The 21,889-nt window shown below is 46.9% G+C and overlaps 1 protein-coding gene across 14 annotated transcripts in view; it reads left to right on the top strand.

The window, feature by feature from the left end:
• The window catches only part of LPP (LIM domain containing preferred translocation partner in lipoma), a 336,281-nt gene that overhangs the window by 94,653 nt on the left and 219,739 nt on the right, over positions 1-21,889 (top strand). For 11 of the 14 annotated variants that reach the window (XM_067002299.1, XM_067002298.1, XM_067002300.1 and 8 more), the window contains one exon: positions 610-674. The exons of the other annotated variants lie outside the window; for them this stretch is intronic. The gene's annotated coding sequence lies outside the window, so the exon portion shown is untranslated. The remainder of the gene's footprint in view (positions 1-609; positions 675-21,889) is intronic. 14 annotated transcript variants of the gene reach the window in all.

The raw sequence follows: 21,889 nt of genomic DNA, 5'->3' as shown, positions 1-21,889 counted from the left end.
TAGGCATCTTTGGAGGCACCCAAAGGAAGCCAGGGCAGGAGGTGGAGATGGGACTCGGACCTTCCCACCCTGCCGCTTGTTTTTTTTCCCAAGTGATGCCTGTATAACGCATCCCATCTCGGCCTCACTACTCCTTGGTGCTCACATGCCTACCCGGCGCCGCGGGGTGACTCACTGCGGCCCTAGCGGAGAAGGAGGCTCGGGAAGAAGAGGCCCTTTAAGTACGAGAGGCAGGAGGGTGTCTGGTCGGGCTTTGAAAGAGGCTTTGTTACCTAGAGCCCTTACGTCAGTGCCTTTCACCAGCTCCGCGTTGATTTAAAACAAGCAGCTCCTCTCTCAAATAAACCTCAGTCGCTCTGATGCTCGCTCAGATTTAATCTGCCCTGCCGACGTGTGAAAAGCCCTTACATGGAGCAAAGCAGGGCCAGGCTGACACGGGAGCTGGATCAGAGGAAAAATAGCCATGATCTGCTCTGCGAGGGAAGGTAGCGGGCCTACAGGCCCTTTTAGGGCTGTTTTCTCTGTGAGGTGTCACAGCCAGCTTGATTTACTTTCTGCTTTCACTGTGAGCAAAAAGGTTAATTCTGCCCTTTCCGTTTCCGTCCGCAGAGGTGCCTCGGAAGAGCCTGTCCCTACGTCTGTCCCGGGGCCTGACGGGGCTGCCTGGCTTCCAGGTGAGGAGCGCATCAGCTCGTGGGGCTTTGGCAAACAGCTGAGTGTGGACAGAGCCTGCAGACCCCAGGGCTGCTTTTGCAAAGTGTCATTTGGTCCTTCAGCAGATGAAGGCGTTTCTCCAGAGCCCGTGGTGGTGGAGGCCAGGGCACCCCAGGAGACTCAGCGTGGTTTTTATTATTTCTGGGTCCAGGTGTGGACCCGCGATGACTGAATTGTAGCGAGGGGGAGCCCTCAGGTGAGGTTGCTAAAAAGGAGCGGTGTCGGGGCAGTGGGTCTGTCCTCAGGCCTCCGTCAGCTTGAAACATCCCAGGAGGCAAAAGAGGTGTTAGAGATGCTACAAAGTGATGGCAGCTGTGGGGAGAAAGCAGCAAGCGGCCCCATATGGAGAAGGGGATAATAAATGGACAAGGTTAGCTGGTAGCTTTGGCCTCGTCATCCTTTTTGATTGTGCTGTTTATACACAGCACTGGCCTTCATGCTCCGGTTTGCTGGGGGGTTATTTTCATGCCAGAGGCTGCTTCTGGACACGGGCCACTAAACCCAGCTACCCTGTATCGACTAGTGGAGCTACTTCATTTGCCTCGATGTGGATCCAGCTTGAGGTCTGTGAGATGTCTGTGTGGCATGCAGAAATCGGGAGTGCTTCTTTACCCTCCTGTGTCACTGCATAGAAGTGCACTCATCCTGCCATTTCAGTAAGGCAATCCACATCCTTCCTTTCCTCCTTTTTACCCTCTTGTTTTTCTGTTGCTTTTCTTTCTGTCTGGTGAATTATGGCTGGCTAGAGATGAGGTTTCAGCGTCCTGTTTACTGCAAACAGTTGGGGGCATTAATAAATGTTGAAGGAGAAAGACAGACAAGGGATTAATAAGTAGAGGACAGGAGATTAATAGCAAGAGAGTAGAATTTGGTTCAAGGCCTGGTCTTCCCATTTGCTGGGTTATCAAAGATTAATGGCAGCACTTCTCTTAGTCTCGCTCCTTCTGTGGCAGCTTTCCTGGCTAAGTCTAATAGACTGTCCCAGTGTGTTGCTGTAAATATGAAACCTAGGGAGAAGCCCACCCTTGTAGACTGTTGACTAAATGAGATGGTATTATTTTTTTTTTTTTTGCTTTCTGTTGAAAGCTTAAGCAACAGCATCAATATATTTGTGAATTGGGAAGTCAGATGTTTAGGTGCTCACAGCTCCTCTCAGGACAAAAGCATATCATAAAATGTATCTTGCCAAGCAAGCTGTCTCTGACAAATTTATTATTTTTTACTGTGAGCCTTGTGCAAGAGATTGATTTCTCTTCTCTTGACTGTTTTTTCAGCTTTTTTTCTGGCGGAAAATTGGGCTCTTGCCCTATTGTACCTGGTCTCTCATTAGGCCATTTGTGTGAGATTAGATCATGGTAAGGAAACCCAAGCTTTGGGAAGAACGTTTCTGGTTAAATTTGCTGGAGAACCGTAGAACATTGGCCTGCACCACTGAAAGTCCTCATGCTGGGAGGAGGGTGCATGCAGCTGGGGGTGTCCCGTGCAGAAGGTCAGCCTCAAACTCCGGTAACAGTCGAGTAATTCCAGTAATGTTCCAGTAACAGTGGGGGCACACAGGGCTGGAATCAGAACTTCGTGCAGCAGTGGCTGAATTTCTTTTGCAAGGAAGAAAGGCTGTGCCCTGCTTCAGTGTCCCTGTAACGAAGCTCTTCCCATCTCCTCTGCTGTTACGTTCAGTGCCCTTGGCTTTTCAGAAGTTAATTGATTTGTCCATATTATGCTTCTCTCTTTAATTTTATTTGTGTAAAGAAGGACATGCACTAATCTTTCTCCAGAGAAATGTTTCACACTGTTCCTCTTTGAATGTTGGCTCCGGGTCTGCCGCGTTTCTTAATGAGTCTCCAACTGAAAAGCCGCGGTTGCCACATGCTCCAGCCTTGACACCCACATACTTGCACACCCACAAACTTGCACACCCACACGCGTGCTCCCGGCTGAACCCAGCAGTCTGCCTGCTCCGCGCACGCACTCGCTGCTTTGGGATTTGCAGCGGCAGCCCCGTGCCTTCCTAGGAAGCCTTGCACACGGCAGGGGGTTTCTATGATAGATTTGGCATCAAATTAGCTGTCCTGCACATCAGGAAGGCTGTAACGTCTTTGTGGCAGCAGCCCCCAGGCGCGGTTAACGTGCTTCTCCAGGAGCCTGGATTCCTGCGGGCTGCGTTACCCGACGGGCGCTGCTCCTTCCTGAGGACCCGAGCTAGCACTGAGCATGTAGACAAACACCCAACGCTGAATTACTGCCTGGAATGCCATCGGCTGCCAGATCTTTGATAGCTTGTTTTTAATGAAGATTCCTCCTGTAATTCCTAGAATATCTTGCAGTGCAAAAAATGAGCCGTGTGTGTATTTTGCTGTGGGCTGAATTTTTCCTGCTCTTCACAGTTCCCTCCGTGAGCAGAGAGGAAAGGGAGGGGGAAGCAGCTGACTGCTTTTTTGTTGTTGTTTTTCTATTTGACTTCTGTGAAATATGCAGCGATCAATCGCTCGCAACTAACAAAATGTTTTTGTTTCTCTTCGCAAAAGCATATGGGAACTGCAGGAAAAGCATATGGGCGTTTTTAGGAAAACATATTGGTGAATGGACAAATTATAGCGGTGCCAATATGCTTTGGATGTCTGGCTAGACCACTACTACTACCACACTTGCTGGCATGCAAACCCATCCGCAAGATTTCCAGCGTATGAGTGGTATGGAGCTGCTCCTAGGGAAACGCAGGCTGTGTTGGATCAGACCCACGTGGAAATAGCATTGTGATCCATCTTCAGGGTGCGTGACTGCCTCACCGTGTCCCGGGCCGGGCTCGCTGCTCGTGTCTGTGGCAGCATATCCATTCTCTCACAGCAGACTGAGCCCAGAGCTCCACTTGCAGCTGGCTGTAAGTAATGGTAATGGGAACCATTTTTCTTCCTAAAGCCCTCGACTGCGGTCCTAATAACACCTGAGCATCTTGCAAACAGGCTAGGCAGCCTCGAGTTTGCTGCTGCTGCTTTGTCAGGCCTTTCTTTGCTAGCTGGGGCTTTATTTTGAATTTCTCTATCATGTGCACAGCTTTTGAGGAAATGCAAACCATTTGCATTGCTTATGGGCCCGGTCCTGTTTGCTGTTGTGCTGCTGAGTCAGGGAAGGGCCCCATGAGCTGAGAGAGGCTCGGGGGGTGGGATGAAAGGTATGAAAGATTCTGGTTTGGCAGGGCAGTTCTGGTGGCTCACAGCATCCCTGCGGCTCGGGTTGCTCTCCTGCGGTCCCATGCAAGAAAAAGTCCTTGACAGCTCCCTCTGGGCAGCCCTTCCCTCTCACCTCTGCCTGCAATGGGCAAAACATGGTTGGAGACTAAGGGATAAGCGAGGCGCCCGTGTGGGCACTCATTTGGACGTCACTTCGTTTATTTTGATTGTGATCCTGCACTCTCAGATATCCTGAGATTCAGCACCTTTTAGCGTTCTTCCCCTTATGCCAGCTCCAAGATGATCAGCTGCTGAGTAATTTTACATTATTTAATGTAGCCACTTTCCTTCTAGCTCTTCTGTTCCGTGAGACAATTCCCTGTTTTATTATGCAAACAGTACATTAAGATCCTTGTGGGCCAAAGTTCCCAGCAGTGCTCAAGATGACGGCAAAGAAGTAGGTTATTTCAGAAATAACGATCCTCTCCTCTAGAAGCCGTCTTGGAGTTCTGCTTTAACTGCTTTTGATATTATACGTGTTTTTTAAAAAAAAATCCGGTACTTCCTAAATGTTACAGAGCTCAAAAAATACACTGTATGCCTTGTCACAATATTTAATACAGAGTGCTATTTACAGTAATGAATCAAAATGTCAGTTTTTAAAATATGAACTGTCAGAGTGTTCCTACTTTGCAGAAAACTTTGATATGACAGTTTGTTAATCATATGACTATTACATCAAATGTGTCTCGGAGTACTTTTGCTCAACAAAGTCTTTTTTTATTCCTTCCCCTCCCTTTACACTGGTAATTCTGGTAGCGTTGTTTGACTGAATGCACTTTGGTTAGAGGTCTGAAAAGCCCGGAGCTGAATGCTTTTGCATTTTACAGATGGGTGGTATCAGTGCCTGTCCTGATGCTGATCGTGGTCACCTAGTCTTACAGGTGGTAGAAGCTGGTTAGGATCACCTTCACCGAATTTCCCCAGTCTTTGCCCCAAGCCTAGAGTGGCTAGGAGGCTAGGATGCTCTGGTTTTGATGTATGTGGCTATAACGTGCACGTGGAGGGTAGTAGGGGAGAATTGGGCCTGGCAGAGTTATCTCGGAGTGCTGAGTGCTGCAAGGAAATAAAATGCTGTGGGTGAGCAGAGCGAGCCTTGCTTTGGGATTCACAGTACCTTTCCCAACACCAGCCTGGGGATCGCTGCCCGGCATATATATTTATCTATGTTACATATATATAGCTTCAGCATGATGGGCCAGGCGAAATCCTTTGCAGCCTCGTGGGTTTTGTGCCATGCAGTGGTGGCTGTGCGGGGCAGGCTGGTGTTGCTCCTGCGGTAGGAGGAGGCAGGGGCTGGGATCCCAGGTTCTTCTCCCTGGGGCTTTGGTTACTCTGACCCCTGAGCCAGGTCAGCGTGTTTGTGCCATGAACTCTGCTCTGTAAATGTAGACCAGGGCGCTCAGTGCGCTCTTGTGTTCCTTTGTTTGCTTATCTGCAAAATGGGAGTAATTAGTTGGTACTGGTTAACCCGGGTGAGTCTCCTTAGAGCTGGATTACTCAAACAACTGTGCTTCTTGATGAAGATGAGGGGGAGCTTATGTAGATAACGGTGCTTTAGAGAACAGCCTCTGGAAGGAGAGGCGTACGGGATGCTGATATGAGGACTGGAGCCTGGGGACGCATTGGGGACGCTTGGATGTAGCAGAGCCCCCTACCTCTGCCCATGTCTTTGGGTCGCCTTGCCCGGGGCATCAGGCGGATTCCCGTCGCTTATTTATTGTGTGACTCCTACAAGCACAGCTTTTCTCATCTGGAGTTGGCCTGGCACAGCTATGGGAAGAGGAGGAGTCTCAAAAAGGCAAAAATGATGTATCAGCAGTTCAGAAAAGGTTCTTACACAAAGAGGAATGGTGACAAAGTGCCCATGAAACGGGGCTGCTGCGATCCGGGGGACAGTGGGGCTGCCACCTCCGAGGGTGGTGGCCCTGGGAGCCACCGGCAGGACGAATGTTAAGGTGTCACTTCCAAAACCATACCTCTGTCAGCTTCACCGGGCGAGCTGTGCTGCTCGCTGCCTTCCCTCATCCCGCTGAGGAAAATCGATTATTATTCAATTTTCGTTTCAGACAAACCACGTTCTTAGCGTGATGATTTTTCTTCTATTATCCTTACAGCAATGGATGGAGAAGGAACTCTAACAGATGTATGATTAGCAGGGCATGAAATTAAAAATGTTTGTGTACAACGAAAAGGTTGTTTACTACCAAATTCCTCATCTGAAAATTAAGCGATATTAAGATTGGCCACGAGATTGTGTAGCGGGCACGCAGCCATGTTTGCTCCCCCTCTCCCAGCAGCATCAGCAGAAAAGTAACAATCTTTTAAAAGTTAGCTTATTTAAAGGAAAAATAATAACGCAACTGAAAGGTCAGTACCTGCCTTTGGAGGCAAATTATCCAAAGAGCTTGTTCGTCCACTCTGGGACCAGCGGTGTCAATTCAAAAAAATATTTTTACTGATGCTTAAGCCCAGCTGATGAGGGCAAATAGAGCATTTTCTATCAAAACACTTCTGGCTGGACAATAAGGTTTTGATTGAATCATTCAGAGTGGGGGTGTGTACACGTGTAGAATGTATTTGTTGTCAAAATGCTAAAAAATATATGTTTGGAGCCCCTGCTGCAGCATGCCTGGAGAGGTGCAGGTTGCTGCTCAGTCCCTGGTCCTCTCCCTGTCTTGTGGGGCAATCTTTTGCCAAATTTCAGCTCCTCGGGTTGTGAAACCTGGGACTCCCCGAGGCACCTGGGTGCTGGAGCAGAGCAGAGCATCGTGCTGCCTCCTGGGGTGTGTAGGGTGGTTTTTTAGTTTAGTTGGTTTTAAAAAAAACAGGTTGTTTTTTTTTAAGTTTATTTTTTTGCATGGTTTCTTTCAGACCCCGGTAGAAAGCAATGGACTTTTAGATTTTTGTCTAAAAAAGTTGTTGGGTTTTGTTTGTTTGTTTTCCCCACATAAAGCATATGTGTTTTTTTTTTTTTTTCATGGAAATGAAATTTTTTGTTTGAGAAAATGCTCCTCCTGCCTATGAGCTCTACCCGAGATTCACGGTTCTCAGTTCAAGCTGCTCTTCCATGACTGTCTTTAAAAATGTACTCATGAATTTTAAAAGAGCTGGATTAAGAAATGGCTGTCACAAACACATTGCTCGTCTGTGTCATGCCATGGAGGTAAGCCTGGTCCTACCTAGGACTGAACATTTCTTGGGTACTTTGAGTTTCACACCTACCTTCATCCAGCTTTATGACTTCTGAAGACTTTGTGGCCACGTTCAAGGCTGATGCAAGTGGAAGTCTTTAGGACTGCTCATGTGCAAAGTTTCACCTGGGTAAGTGTTTGCAGGACCCGGACCTGAGGCAGCAGCGTGATGAATTCTGCACGCCAAGCCCGGACGGCATTGAGCAGAAAATAGGAAGAGGGCGAAAAGATTGTTCCTGTGCTCTGGGAACAATTGAGACAGAAAATTGCTTCCAGGATTTTTTCACTTTTCCGCAGAGGGTAATCAGCCTGTGTAATTCTCTGCCACAGGAAATACTGCCTGAATCTGTTACCCAAAGACAGAAAGCAAAGTTAGATACCAACTTGAAGAGCAGAGGTACTGCAGAGCAGGGACTGCTCCTTACCCTTCTTTTCTAGGTGTAATGGCTGCTCTGTATGGCATAGGAGGTCACAGTGATACAACTAATGGGGCAGCTAATTGCATATGGGCTTATGTACTCGGCGTGTTCCTGGTACCCAGTTGGACCTATCTCCAGTATTCGGTGCTCTAAATAAGGAGGCAAGTTCGTATGCTGAGACTGAAAATGGAGTTTGCTAAGCATCATGCTCAGGGTGTAAGCCTGAGTCTGCAGAGAAGGTCAGAGCAATTCCAGGAGGATGATGGGCGTCAGGTATCTCCAGTCCTGTTCTTGGTTCTGTTTATATCTTTGCTCCATACACTTAAAAAAATCCTCATATCTGCACCTTTATTTGTTCATCTGGAGGATGGAGCAATCTCTTGGGCTGCTTGCAGGGTCTCTGTTAATGAAGCAAGGCCTTTCAGCCACGTCTCATTGCAGCTTTTAGGCAATACAAATTTTATTTTTTAACTTGAGTGAGAATAGTTGTGGCCAGACCACTGCATGTACATTATACCTGCTGGCCACCAAATTTGATTCCTAAATTTCCATTAGCAGGTCATATTGGGCAAAAGGATCTTGGGCTGCTAGATGAGAAGAGAATAATACAGAACCAAGTTGGTGTGGGGTTATCAGCTCTGGATGTGATTGTTCCGGTCTGTTCATCTGGGTAACGTTTGCTTTTGTGTAGTATTTGTCTGCATCTGTGCTTCTGTGCACATGGGGAAAAGGAGGACAAATATCACTGGGGTAGATTAGCATTAAAAAATAGTTAACTGATCAAAGCCATAAAGCTTGTCCAAGTGAATTCTTCAGAGAAATAGCTTTGAATTTTCCAAGCAGCCGCAGGCCATAAAAGCGAAGCACTATCACTCAGAGATGCAAAAAATCCCCGTCTGTTGGAGTGTTGGACCTATTTGTTCCCTTTTAGGAGGGCGTTCAAAATGTTTTCTTAATTTTCTTCAGAACATCTCACTGCTATCCATCATGAGCCTTCGCCAGCTGGGATAGCTCCATTCCCCATTAGCTTTAACCCTGCACTGAGAACGTGTGTATCCGTCCTTTGCTTTTTAGAAGCTTTTCAGCTCCGTACGTGTGGCAGGATGGCACTTGCAGAGCTCTGCTCATCTCATGGCTCCAAGCGTCGTAAGGAAAGGGCTAAAACTTCTCCCCAGTGTGTAGGAAGGGAGGTGGTGACGAGGAAGGGAGGACGCAGGAGGTGGCACCTCGGAGGATGCCACGCTCTGCCTCGGTGCAGCATCGGTCCTGTCCCGGCTGGAGCACCGGCCCCGGGGCTGGGGAGCAGGTGGGATGAAGTTGGGGGAATTTGGTTTTACTTGAATGGAGTAAAACGAGTGCATTGTTTTGTTTCTCAGAGAAAGTTATTGAGGGCTCATAATGAAGGTTAGGAAACCAGCCTCTGGGAATTGGACACATAAATTTGCTTTATGCTTATGAAAGCCTCTCTTTAGCAGTGTTTCGCTTTGTTGTCTTTTCTTAAGATGCACAAAAGTGAAGTGCTGCCGTATGATCCATAGGCGGAATATTTGGATGGCACGATCATTAACAGGAAGGGAAATTGCACCTCATGAGGTGCTTTGTAGTTGAAGTGCCTGTCCTCCTGCAAGGACTCAGCTGTCCTTCTCAGTACTGGTCTTACTTATGGGGAAATTTTACTGCCTAATATCTTCTGGCCTTTTAATGTGCTTTATTGTAAGCCTGTCGCACAAAAAATAAAGGCACGTATACTTTTTGCTCTTGTAAATGTTGAGTGTTAGGGCCCACAGGGGGGAGGGCTGTTAGGGGCTGTGTCCTGGCTTCCTTTCAAGCAGAGAATTCCCATTTTGCTTCCCTTCTGAAACCTGGAGTCTCATTCTCCAGATAACCCAAATTTTAATATGGCCGTGTTTACAGCTTTTTCATTTTCTTCTTTCCCCGCCCCCCAGGCAAATTTATACACGTCCTGAGTAGCTTCTTGTAGAAACTGAGGTCATCGTTGTAACAGGTGGGCAGCGCATGGAGGGCAGAGCTGTGACTGAGGGGCAGGACTGCAGCTTTTGGAAAGGAATTAGATCCTTGCACAGGTGGGGGCATGACATTTGTGTGTGCCATGTATACACATCCTGTGCTTGGTTTCTGTGGTGAAGCAGAGATCATTTACCCCCAGAGCAAGGCCATTTGCTGGGATGAAGTCATCAGTGTTCGGTTATTAAAGCAATATAGAGGCACATCCACGTACAGGACAGCACAACGGAATTGTGAATTTCATCCCTCTCCCCTCTATTCATACTTCGGCCTCTCGTATAGGCTACGTCCTGCCTTCAGATGGAAGCAGTCCTCAGCTATTGATAATATGGGCTGAAATTGAATCTGAAGCCTAGGGCCTTTCTGCACAGGGGGAGTATTGCGAAACAAAGCCAGGGTGTGAATTTAAAGTGCAATAGCTATTCCGAGCGCACTTCTCATGTGGGCAGCCTTATTCTGCTCTGAGAGGGCCTTTGTGCAGTTCTGCTTTATCCATTGCCAAAGGCGCTCTCAGAGCAGAGAGAAGAATGCCCACACAGGGAGCGAATAGCTTTTCCAGCCTATTTCCCCATGCTGAGGAGTCCCAGGAGATGTGCATGGTTTCATGTCCCCGTGAACGTTGCGGGAGCTTACCCTTCAGCTCTCTTCCACCGGAGCTTTCACGTGGGGAGACGTGCTTTGAGGTGGGCGCTTGGTGGAGTTGTGTCTTCTGGACCCTTCTAGGTTCGTTGTGCATCACTCGGTTTCTTCAAGTTATGGGACTGGACTTGGAGATCCATGGGGTCTTCTCGAGATGTCGCTGGTGTTGGGGTTTGGCGTTGTCCGTCAGCGGCATCGTGTCCTGCAGTGTGTCCTGGCTGCTGGAGAGGGCTCGTATGAGATCCTGTCTCTGTTCACGTGTTGTACCTTGTCATACAAAATCATCAAGCAAACCTGCGCATGGGGTGTGATCGTTATCTGAATATTGCTGAACAGGGAAAAAAAAAGCCCATCTGTTTTACAAAGAGGCAGTGTAAGGAGCAGGCTCTGTGACTAAACAAATTCACATCTGTTTAGCAGAACCATCAAATGGCGAGCAGAGGGGCCTAATGCGAATCACATGTTAAAACCACAAGTATGAGTGAGATGAGCTGCAAAAGAGAGAGCCTGGAAGTGTTGATCCATGTGAGCAACTGTTGGTTTCTCTTCTTTCCCACTTTCCTGAGCAAACGATGTAGCATTGGGGGAAAAAAAAAAAAGAAGTGGTGTGCACATGTGTACACATGTCTGTGTGCAGGCATGTATGTTCCCTGCAGGATTAAATAACCTTCCTCTGTTGTCTAGATCATAGCTTCAACTGGAAATCAGGAGAGCGATGGAATTCAGAGGGGGCTGCAGAGGAGAGGTCACAGCTGGCTGTGCTTGTGCGAGGAGAGCGGGTGAAGCTGGTCCCTGGTGGCTGCTTCACGAAGAGTGGCTCCGAGGTTGCTTGCTTTAAGGAGGGACGTGTCTTGGGTGTGATTCCTCAGGGGGATGTCTCCAGCAGTGCCATCTCAGGGAACCTGATGGCAGCAACCTAGGAACTACAGAGCACTGGTTATGCCTTCGTATGCTCAAGCTAGCTTCAAAATGCAGATCGTGTACCGGTCCTAACAGACTGCATCTTTCCACGGATCAATTTGCTTTGTTGCTTAGGTTTTCCCCTTAGTGTTTTAAGTCCTGCAGAAACAAAGGGCAGCTCAAGTTTCCTTATTGGTTGCATTCGCAGTTGTTTTTTGTTTTGTTTTGTTTTGTGTTTTTCAGTGCCAAGAACATATCAATACAATTTCAAAACATGGTGTTTTTATAACTTGAGGCAGCAGTTTCTAACTCAGAAACAAGAAAGCTTTGGGGATGTGCACACAACTCAGGTGCCTCAGCTGCATTATTTGGCTGGTCCCCATAGCACTGTAAGAGAGTCCATCAAGAGGGGAAGGAGTCTTCCCTCCCGTAAGATGTCATGAAAAGAAACCTGAAATGATTTTAATCTCAGAGGTGGTTTCTTGTTGCTGTGTTTGTTTTTGTCCTGGATATTTTGCAGTATAAGAGACCGGACTTGCAGGCACGACGAGCGGTGATAGATAAGCCATTAGCCCTGATTTGCAGATTCTGGTCTCCTGCAGCTCCGTGTGCTTTCTTTAGCTGACAGAGCCTCGCTCATACTGCTCACCTGGGATGTGAGCTCTGCAAGAGTCTGCTGGAGGTAATGAAGCACTTAGAGGGGCTGGTGAGGTTGAAGGTCCCTGGGGTGTTTAAGGTGTTGGCAACTGCGTTACTTTGAAAGAGAAATACGTGCTTTACACAGCGAAGGCGTGCTGTGGCCTTGCGACCACTTACTGGTGGGGGAACATGCCTTGCCTTAGACCTGCGAGCTGGCAGGTGCAACTGTTGGAGGACATTGGATTAACTGAGCTGTGTGCACTTACCAGCAGCGTGGCCCAGCTGCCCCAGCAGCATCCGAAAACAGAACCCAAGTGGCTGCCAGCCGCGGCTGAAATGAGGCAGCGTACCGCCAGCTCCAGATTTATGAGAAGTTTGGTTCCTCCTTTCCTCCAAAAATTCCCTGCGCTCATGATGCACTTCATCCATGTCACACCTGGGGAACCACCCTCGGCTGGAAGCTCTTTGTCACAAGGCTTGATACAGATTGCTGGGGAAGGGAACAAAGGGCTGAAGTGGTTCGTCACAATGAGAAGACGCCAATGTGATAGTGGTGGAGCAACTGGAATGACTTCTTTGATATGATGCAGTTGTTTAGCACAAGTACGAGGCCATCGCGGATGCCTGGTTGAGTTAGCTTTGTTTCTGGCCCCGTGGTTTGCTCAGTTGGGGAGTTATCTCCCAGAGCTCGGAGCACAGCAGTTCTCAAGTGAGCAGACACTGACCTGATGCGGAAGAGCAATAGTTTACTACAATGGACCTCAATAGTTTGATGAGTTTGAAAGAAGAATTGAAAATTAAATCCCGACCACTTGTCTTCAGTCCCCAGTTTCTATTCAGAGCAGAACTAATGCCCAGGAGATACAAAAAGAGAGCTTTATCTTGGTGTGCTCAGGAGTGTCAGCACACTTGCCTCGCTTCTTAATGTCCTCTTCGCCCGTTTCCCCCAGTTGCAGAACATCCCTCTTTGAATGGCCGTCTTCTCAAATAGCTGCAGGATCTCAAAATACACCTTTTATTCTGCTGTGTTGCTGTCTTTGGTGAAGGGACCTGGAGGATACAGTGGATGCCAAATCAAATGCGAGTCTACTGTACACTGTGACTGCAAATAAAGCAAAATGTGTGCTGGGTTACTTTAGGAGAACCCAGGAGGGCAGACTACAGGAGGTATCTGGAGGCATTATTGCTCCCCTTTACTCTGTGCTGGCGAGGCTGCTGTCCCGTCGCAAGTCCTCCAGTTGCAGTGAGGTGTTGCAGAGCTGGAGAGAGCCCAGAGGAGGGCTGTGGGACACTCGAGGTCCTAGCACATGTGGCCTGCAAGAAGGCTGAGGGAGCTGGGTTTGCTTAGCCTGGTGGAGAGGAGGCAACAGTGACCCAACGGCAGCCTGCGACCACTGCCGGGGGCGTTACAAAGATGTCAGAGCCAAAAGCTTCTGTCCAAATGGCAAAATAAAATGCCCTGGATATACGTAGTGGATTGGGAGATTCAGCTGGAGAGCTGGAAAAATGTGTTCACTGGGAAAATAGTGCACACCTGAACAATTTACCAGCCTCGAGTCTCTGTTTTGGAGGTTTTCAATGACAAAGGCACAGCTTGCCTTATCTAGTGTTAGGTCAAGCCTTATCTAAAAGCAGGACTCGATAACCAGCAGAGATCCTCTTTCTTTCCTGAGAGTACCGTGGACTTTCAGTTTCTTAAAGAAGAAAGCACTTTAATCTCTAATTTTGCTTTGTGTTGGAAAAGGGAGGTAGGAATACATTAGGGTGCTGGTCTCTTGAGAATGTCAAATCACCTGTTGTGAACTTAGAGAAACGTAGTCTTTTTCTGACTGTTTGCACAAAGGCGTGTGTGTTCTTTTCCTACAGTTTCCAGGCACTCAAATATCTTGCTTCCATTAGCAATCTCTGCAGCATCAGTTCCCAGCCATCTGGCAGCAATCACTCTTTAGGATATAGGATTTTCCATAGGAAAAAGGCTGTTTCCCCTGATTATTTGCAAGGTGCCATGGGCTGAGCTGCCAACAATGAGGCACAGGTTGGTGCGGTGCTCAGGAAGGAGAAGAAAGCATCCAAGGATTTGTTATACACCAGGCTGTGACTTCCAGGATGGCTTGGGGTCTGGGGAGGAAAAGTTAAGTGGATCGGGTGGGAGGGAAAGAATCAGGGATTAAAGATTTTGATCCTCAGCACAATTCCTGCCCATTAATTGATTTTTTTTGGGGCATTATGGTTTCAAATTCTGGTTCATACTGCCAGCCCCTTGAGGTGTTGCAAGAAGGTGATAGTGGTGTGTTGGCCCTGTGCTCGCATCCCACTTGAGCAGGGCCCCTGCTGTGACCGTATTCTGGGCTGCAGCTCCTCTGCCATTCGCAGAAGTCCTCTTGACAGCTTGGGGTTTAGACGGCAAATTGTAAATGTGTGTTCTTCCAGGGAAGTGGCAGCTGGCTCTTCCCGCCCCCCACAGCTCTTTAGAAGAGGGGCGCAGCACAGGGAACCTGCCATAAGCAATAGCTTACCTACACCCCCACCAGCCTTGCTGGGTTAGCACCTCAAGCTCTGCTTCGTTTCTGTGCTCGCCCTGTATCAGTTTCCCCCTCTCTGCTGGGCTCAGGTCCCTGCTGTTCTCCCCAGGCTGAGCCGTGTACACAGCTCTCTGCAGAGCTAATACAATTAGCTCTGTGTCAATACGCTGCCACGGTCCTGTTGGGTCCCACCGGGGTCTTGTTGATATCTCGCTGCTGAGCTGAATGCCAGTTCCGTATGGTTCCCTCTTGTTTACAGGCATCATCAGCATCCAAACTGCCTGGGTTTGCTTTAAAAGCTTTAACCTTGCCATCTTTGTGTTGTCCTGGTTTCTTTGCTCTTCTGTGGGATAGGCCTGAATCCAGGACGTGTGCGCTGGTTGGATTCCAGTATGTCTGCACCGGTTGGATATGCTCTGTTCTGTTTGGCAGCGCCTTGCTGACGTAGGAACCCAAGTATGGAGCTATCCCATAGGCACAACAACAATTAGGGTCACAGCGAGAATAAAGGCAATTTTTTTGGCAAAAGGATCTTGAAAATAAATTATGTGCATAAGGGAGCTCATGGTCTGACTCCCCACAATAAGCTCTCTGCATCATTCCGCCTGATTTTTTGCTGTCCCTATCAGTGTATTTCCTTGTTTGTTTTCTACATAAAGTTCTCAAACATCCATCTCAAACTTTCCTTTGACAGTGCAGCATCCCCCTCACAAACTTGTAGGTCAAGTTATCAGGAAGAGAAGCTTAAGAACTGGAAGAAATTTGTCTGGCTCAGAGCTACCTCCTGGCTCAGCTCTCAAGGTTCAACCACAAACTTTGCTGTGTTTGAGTAAGCATTTTGGGCAGGCCACCAGGTCTACCTCCTCCGTTGCAATTGCCCTGGGGTTTGTTGTGACCACAAGTAGCTAAGGCCTCGGATTAACGTTTTATCCAATATGATTGTGTTTGGAGTTGCTGAGGATTGTCTTATACCACAGGAGTCAGAAATCAGCCTGCTCTCTGCCGAAATTGTAATGCGGTCATTAGAGTTGTATTAGATTAGATAGATCTATCTATCTCCAGGGAGCCAGTACTATCTCTTTGTTTCAATGCACATGGGCCAGTCAAGTTCAATTTATTAGTTTTTTAAAGCCTAGTTTGTCATCCAACACCAGGATGTGACATGGCTGTAAAAGGAAGATCTTGCTCATCAGTTTTTATGGGTGTGTTTTGCAGCAGCAGTCAAATTCAAATAGCCTGCATCTAATCCCAAAACTACTAATGCAATTATATTGGGAAAAAAAAAAAGGAGTTTTATGTTTAGTTTGTCCTTCTACCTTTCCCACCTTTGAGGCTGATACGAGAGAAACAAACCAAGAAGGAAACTTAGAGAAGGGTAAGGTTTTGGTTGATACTGTCGTTGTCCCAGCAGCAGGATTTTGGTGTAAGATGAAAGTGGTGTTGAGTTGGTATCTGGTGCCTTTAACCTGCAGTAAGCAATGGTAGCAGAGATCTCTAACAGATCTTTGCCATCTCCGCTATGGACTTGCCGTCTTCCTGTTATGCCTGATTGATCCTGTAGAAGTTAGAAAAAGAAGTTATTTTCCAAGTATTTGTTATTTAGTTAGAAGAATGGGCTCAGTCCGTATTTGAGAAGTATATTGCTGTAAACCCTTTTGATGGCAGATAAAGCCATAGCTGGAAGTCTCAGGTCTTAAAGTGTTGATAATTGATTTTGGAAGGGATCTCTGGAGGTCATCTGGGCAAACCCCTTGCTCAAAGCAGGGCGAATGCTGAATTTAAGTCTGGTCTTCCGAAGGATCCCATGGAAATTTGATTGAAGCTGTTAAAGCCAGAGTGAGATGATGCTAGATTATATGAATCGAGGAATAATTCAGCACAGGCAGTGCTCTAACTAGGTTTCTTTCTCCTTTAATTCCTGTGATTACATTAGTGATGTCCCACAGCAGGAAGTTGGTGAATGCTTTCAGCCCCGTTTAACTGGAGAAGAGATTTCAATTTTTTTAATTTTTTATTTTTAAGGGGATTGGGCTGAGGATACAAAACCCAGCCCTATCCAAGCAATTGGAAGAAAATCTAGGTCTCGGGGAGAGAGAGATTTAAACTTGCTCCAGCTGACAGCTGCTGTAAAAGACTAAAGCAAAACATGAACAAATGTCCAGAAACAGTGCAAAATGTATGCAAGCAAAGAAATTAATCTCAGGGAGAGATCTGCCCCAAGAAATTGGAGTCCATGTGCATCAGTTTTTGTGTAAGGTTTAAAAAGATGGTCACTGGGCTCAATGACTCCTGCTAGCTCTCTGCTGCTAAGCAGTGATCAGGGTCACGTCATCCCCCCAAGTAATCCCAGTGCTCAGAGCTGTTCTTGTGGCTTTTTGTTTCTCCTGGTTGCTTATGTGATGTTTGAGGACCCAAGTCAATTTGCCACTGGCAGGGTCTGAAGGAGGAGCTTCTTTGGACTGGTTAATGTTACAGGCCTTAAACTTTGTGAGATGTTGTGCAGATCAGCGAGAATTAAGGGGGTTCAAAAGGGATCACAATTTCCCCAAATCGCGTAATTTCCCATATGATGTAAAATTGATGAGGATAAATAGTACCATATGGGAAAGACATCCCAAGAGGGCTTGGGCTGAGTTTGTAAGTAGCTATGGTACTTCCTATGTTTGGTTAAAGCCCTCTAATGAGACCAGAATTTTGACATTATGTCCTCTTTTGGAGACCACAAGAAGCAGGAAAGCTTCATGGCTAGAGATCGCTGGCCCTAAATGGAGAAATAAATTAACTTAACATTCAGAGTGGAACAAAGCCAAGAGAAACAAGCAGCTTTGGGAGTTTATAAAGAGCAAATCTCTCTGGTCAGCCTCAATTACTGCTTTGGATAATTAGTGGAGTGGAGGTGATAAGGACGAAGCAAATAACTGTATTTCAACAGAGCATTTGGGTTCTGCTTTTGGAAATTTCAGGGGGGAAAAAAAAGTAAGACAGAGTAGAAATGTTCAGTTTTGTGGATTGCACCTCTGACTGAAAGGAGCAATGTGTGGCATGGTTTTGCAGCAGGAAGGATGTCTCCTTGGTTCAGTGCTAGAACTTGTCTTTAAAACTCAGCTGGAAGATGAAGTAAAGTCAGAATTTTTCTCTTTGAGTCCTGCTGTGTGGCTGGAAGAGAAGGGAGAGTGGGGAGATCGCAATCTGCCTGTCTACATGTAGCTCTTGTAAGCCCATAGAGATGAACTTTGCTCATCCCGGGGAGGAGAGGCCGCAATTCTGTTCCTGAATAGCATCCGAGAGAAGCCACTGGAGGGCTTCCAGCTGCGTCTTGTGTCAGCACACAAGGTAGTGGCCTCCCTGTATCTTGTCATCCCCATGGCCTTATGGCTGATGGTTAACTGTGCATGGGTGATACTAAGAACATTATGGATCTAGATCAAGCCAGTGGATTTAGGAAGGGGTAGGATGGATGACAGAACGGATTGTCTGGAAGAACAGACTGTTGTTGCTCGTTTTTTGTTAAACACTGTTGCTACCCACTGCATAGCATTAGCGTAATTAACTCAGGGACAAATTCTTCTGTCTTGGCAAAGCCCATCAACATCCAAGGAGTATTTGGTTCGTGTTAAAAATATGAAAATGAAATGAAGATTTATTTGGATAACAGTCTAATCACAGGAAAGCCAGCCTGCCTCAGAGACAAATGTACTAACAATTTCAGAATAGACAAATTGGTACTCTACCCTTCCATTGTTTATCTGATATGAGGCTAAATTGACTTGGAACCCTCTGTTTTACCTTTGCTTCTCAAAGATGAATGACATCCTGTAATTAAAAGCAAAAAAACCCCAAGCAGTTATGTGCTTTTTTTAAAACATAAAAAAAAAAAAAAGCCTTGTCAGGATTTTATTAGCCTGGCATTATCTTCTGTTGATATTCCTGGTCTGATGTTTTTAGATAGTGTGGTCTCATCTTGGGATTCGTGGATTCCAGTTCCTCTGCTGCAGTGTGTTCTTTCATGGTTAGAATTTTCTGAATTTACAGCATTAAGATTGTCCTAATGATAGAATCAGAGCACGCTGTTTTCCTTATTTATGCAGTGTGATTTCACTCTTTGCTCTTAATGTTATTTATCATGGTTAGTCCGGTCTTATCCTCTACCTCCAAAAGTAGATGATGACTAATGCTTCCAAGGAAGGAAGGATAACAGAACCTCAGGCAGCCACAGCTGAATTCAGTATGGTTTTTGTCTTTGATATTATCCATCGTATTACCCTTTCCATTTTAAGTTATCATTCTTGAAAAAATGGTCATATGCTAGCATCCACCATTTCACAAAAGGTTGCTGGAAAATTGAAGAGAGTTCAGAGTAAATACACAAGTAAATCAAGAGAAGTCTGTTCTTAACAGTACATTTAATTGATACTTAATTTAAATGTTTTAATTTGATTTCACCAAAGACCTGGCTGTGTTCTGAAAGTATCTGCCTAAGGAGGAGAGGTAGGTCAGTAATGTGGATGACAGGAGCGTAGCAAAATCCTGTGGTTGGAAGTGGAGCTAGATAAATTTAAGCCAGACATAAAGAAGCTATAATTATGGTGCTTAATTGCTTGCCCAAACAATTTACCTAGTGTTGCGGTGGATTCTCCATTGCTTGCATTCTTTAAGTAGAGACTGCTTATACTTTCTAACAAATACTCTTCAGCCCAACAAAGCTTCACGGAAAAAAAGTTGGGTGGAGTTCAACGCCCTTCAACGTGCAGGAGGGTTAGACGAGATGGTCAACAGGACTTCAAAAGCAGTGGCAGAAGGAAGATTTAGGGGAGTTCTCGATGGGGCGGGTCTGTGAATTTGTTAAGAAGACGTGTTGCCAAAGTGTAAGGAGTCGCAGGAAAGAGTAGCCAGGCTGGGGAAGAACCTGTTGAGTTACTGCTGAGGGTGGCTGTGTGAGAGGCAGGCAGAAATGCAGAAGACTTCAGACAAAACAGAGGGAAATAGGGCACAAACTGGGAAGCAAGAGGTCGCTGCTGCTGTGGGAGGATTCCCAGGGACACAGGCTCTGATGACAAAGATCATTCCAGACAAGCTGTATTAAATGTTGGAGGGCCAGATTTGCTGGGAAGGGACTCGTTGAAGCGAAGCCATGCCTGACTTGATTGCCTGATTTGCTTGGAACAGAAATGAGAGGCAACCATAGATTTAGCCTTCACCTCAGCTTTTCGATGAGAGCTCTGTGATCCAACTGTTGACTTGAGCAGCAGAGGGATCAGGCCCTTAATGCACTGCATTTGGCATACAAGGAGTAACAGTAACTGGCTTGGACAGCAAAAGGCTGATGAGAGTCACTTTTCTCCAGTGGGGGAATTGTTTTTTGGAGAACTGGTGATTCATACTGGATTTGATGGTTCTTCATTCCAGCCGCTATTAACCTTGAAGGAGGAGCTTGCTGTGTTCACCCACAGAAATGGGTAATGCAGCTATTTTAACAGCTCCATCATCCACTGCCAGTGTGCACGCTCCCAGGATCTTTCTTCTGGGCCTGCTCCTTGGGTTCCCCCAATCCATCCATCCTGATGGTCCCTTCATTGCATTTTTCCTGTTACTTACCTCTCTCAAGCCTGTGATATCCAATACAGCTTTGTCCTTTCTAGTTTTTGAGTTTCTCAGTGACTTCTGCCTTCTTGCAGTCACCGACTTTTGCAATCTCCCACATACCAAACCAGCTAGAAACTTCTGAAAACTACACTATTCATTGTAGAGCTGGCAGAAATATATTTATACATATTTATGGAAGAAAACACTTCTAAGACAAAAGTGAAATGTGCAACTTGCTGGTCATGTTTGCTATCCATCCAGAAAAGCACTGCCTTTACCTTCTAAAGGTTCTCATCCAAGTGCAGGAGCCACAACGATGCCGAGGCAGTGACACATGTAAGAGTAAGTTTAGGGTAAGACAGATTTTCCTGTGCTGTTCTGATTACTTGTCTACATCAAAAAATGTTAATCTGTTTTGCTCCAAAGAAGCTTCCGATTGAAAAATAGGCAATATTGTGAGAAATGGTGAGGGAGCACTGAGTGCTTTGTCTGAATTAGCCAGAGTGCTCCACTATGGAGCAGCCTGCAGGGAGATGGGGTGCTGTGCTCCTCGAAAAGCCACAGACCCTTAGATTGCCTTGCCCTTGGCCTTTTACCCTAGGCACGCAGTCATGTGCACTGAAAAGGTTAAAAACGCTGAGGGGAGACCAGAACAAGCCCAGAAGTTCAGCTTCAGCTGTTAAAAAGAAGTTAATTCATTTTCCATTTTCATCATTTTGTAAAGTAGTCTGGCTAAATTTAATTGAGGCTGGGGAGCTGGGGCTGGAACAGACGAGGAAAAGGGAAGTTGCTGAAAACATTGTCAAGGCACAGATAACAAAAACGAGTGACAGCAAATACATAACAGAAAATGAGAGAGGGAGAAAGAGGAAGAGAAAGGCTAACGGGGAAACAATTAGAATACACCACTGCCGCCAAAACAAATGTGTTAGAGGGTAGCCGGGATGGAGCTGCATGCCAGCTTACAGTCAGCAACCGAGTTACAGCAGTGTGGTCTGCACATTCCCAAACTGCCCATCAGAACAGGCTGCTCTTTAAGCTCGTTCCCTGGGATGTCACGTTATGTTTGGTTGTCCCCAGCACTGTGCAAGCCGGCTGCTGAAGCAGATACTCCGTGCATCGCTCAACCCGGCCCTGCCATGAACCTGGCAGACCATAAGAGCTCAGTGGGACCAAGGCACGTTGCCTGGGAGGTGGGTGAGGAAGAGCTGGGGAGCTGCCAGAGCAGGAATGATAATCTTGTTAGTGCTGTTTGTTTGTTTGCTTTGAAGTAGCGTGGAGGTAATGCCAGTGGTGTGAGGGAGCTTTCTACAGTGTGGTGGTCTTTCATATGAGATGTCAAACCGGGGGCTGAAAACCTGTCAGAATAAAACTCCAGGATGCGTGTAGCAATGGGCAAGATACAGTCACCTTCGGATGTAGTAAGAGAGCAGCTCTCAGAGTTGTCCTGCTAAGGCTGAGTGCCCACATTGCTTTCTGCTCTGAAAACACGGAGAGTTGCCTGACTTGTATTGCCATCCTTTACATTTTTGAACAATGTGTGAGGAAGAGGTGGCAGGGTAGGTGAATCTTTGTGTTTAGTGGCAGTCATTTCCTAGGTCCGACAGGGCTGGTGTTGGTAACGGGAAGTACCAGGCGGCGGGAGCGCGGTTCGGCCCACCCGTCACGGCTGGTTTCCTCTGCAGCCCTGCGGGGAGGACCTGCCTTTCACTTCTTGCTTTCAGAATGATGCTCTGCTCTGTCATCGTGAGCTTGGCCAGCAGCCGTATGTGGGAGGGAATGATGCATCCTTGCAGCTCGGCCTTCGATGGTTGACTGATTCCAGGGTGCCCCTGCCACACTTCCACTTGCCTCGTTTTGAGCCAGTCCCTCTGTGCTGGCACCGGTGGCCTCCTGTCACTGACATTGGATGTCCGGCCTAATGGGCTCGTCCTCCAGCGGTAGGGATTGCAAAACCTGTGACCACGAGCAGTCAAACTGCATGGTGAGGGAGTGTTGGGCTGATGTTTGGCGCATGGTGGTTTCTC

This window comes from Anser cygnoides, chromosome 9 (genome assembly GCF_040182565.1).
Source record: "Anser cygnoides isolate HZ-2024a breed goose chromosome 9, Taihu_goose_T2T_genome, whole genome shotgun sequence".
NCBI lineage: Eukaryota > Metazoa > Chordata > Aves > Anseriformes > Anatidae > Anser > Anser cygnoides.
The sequence above is the reverse complement of the archived record's forward strand: the minus strand, read 5'-3'. Positions and strand labels throughout refer to the sequence as shown.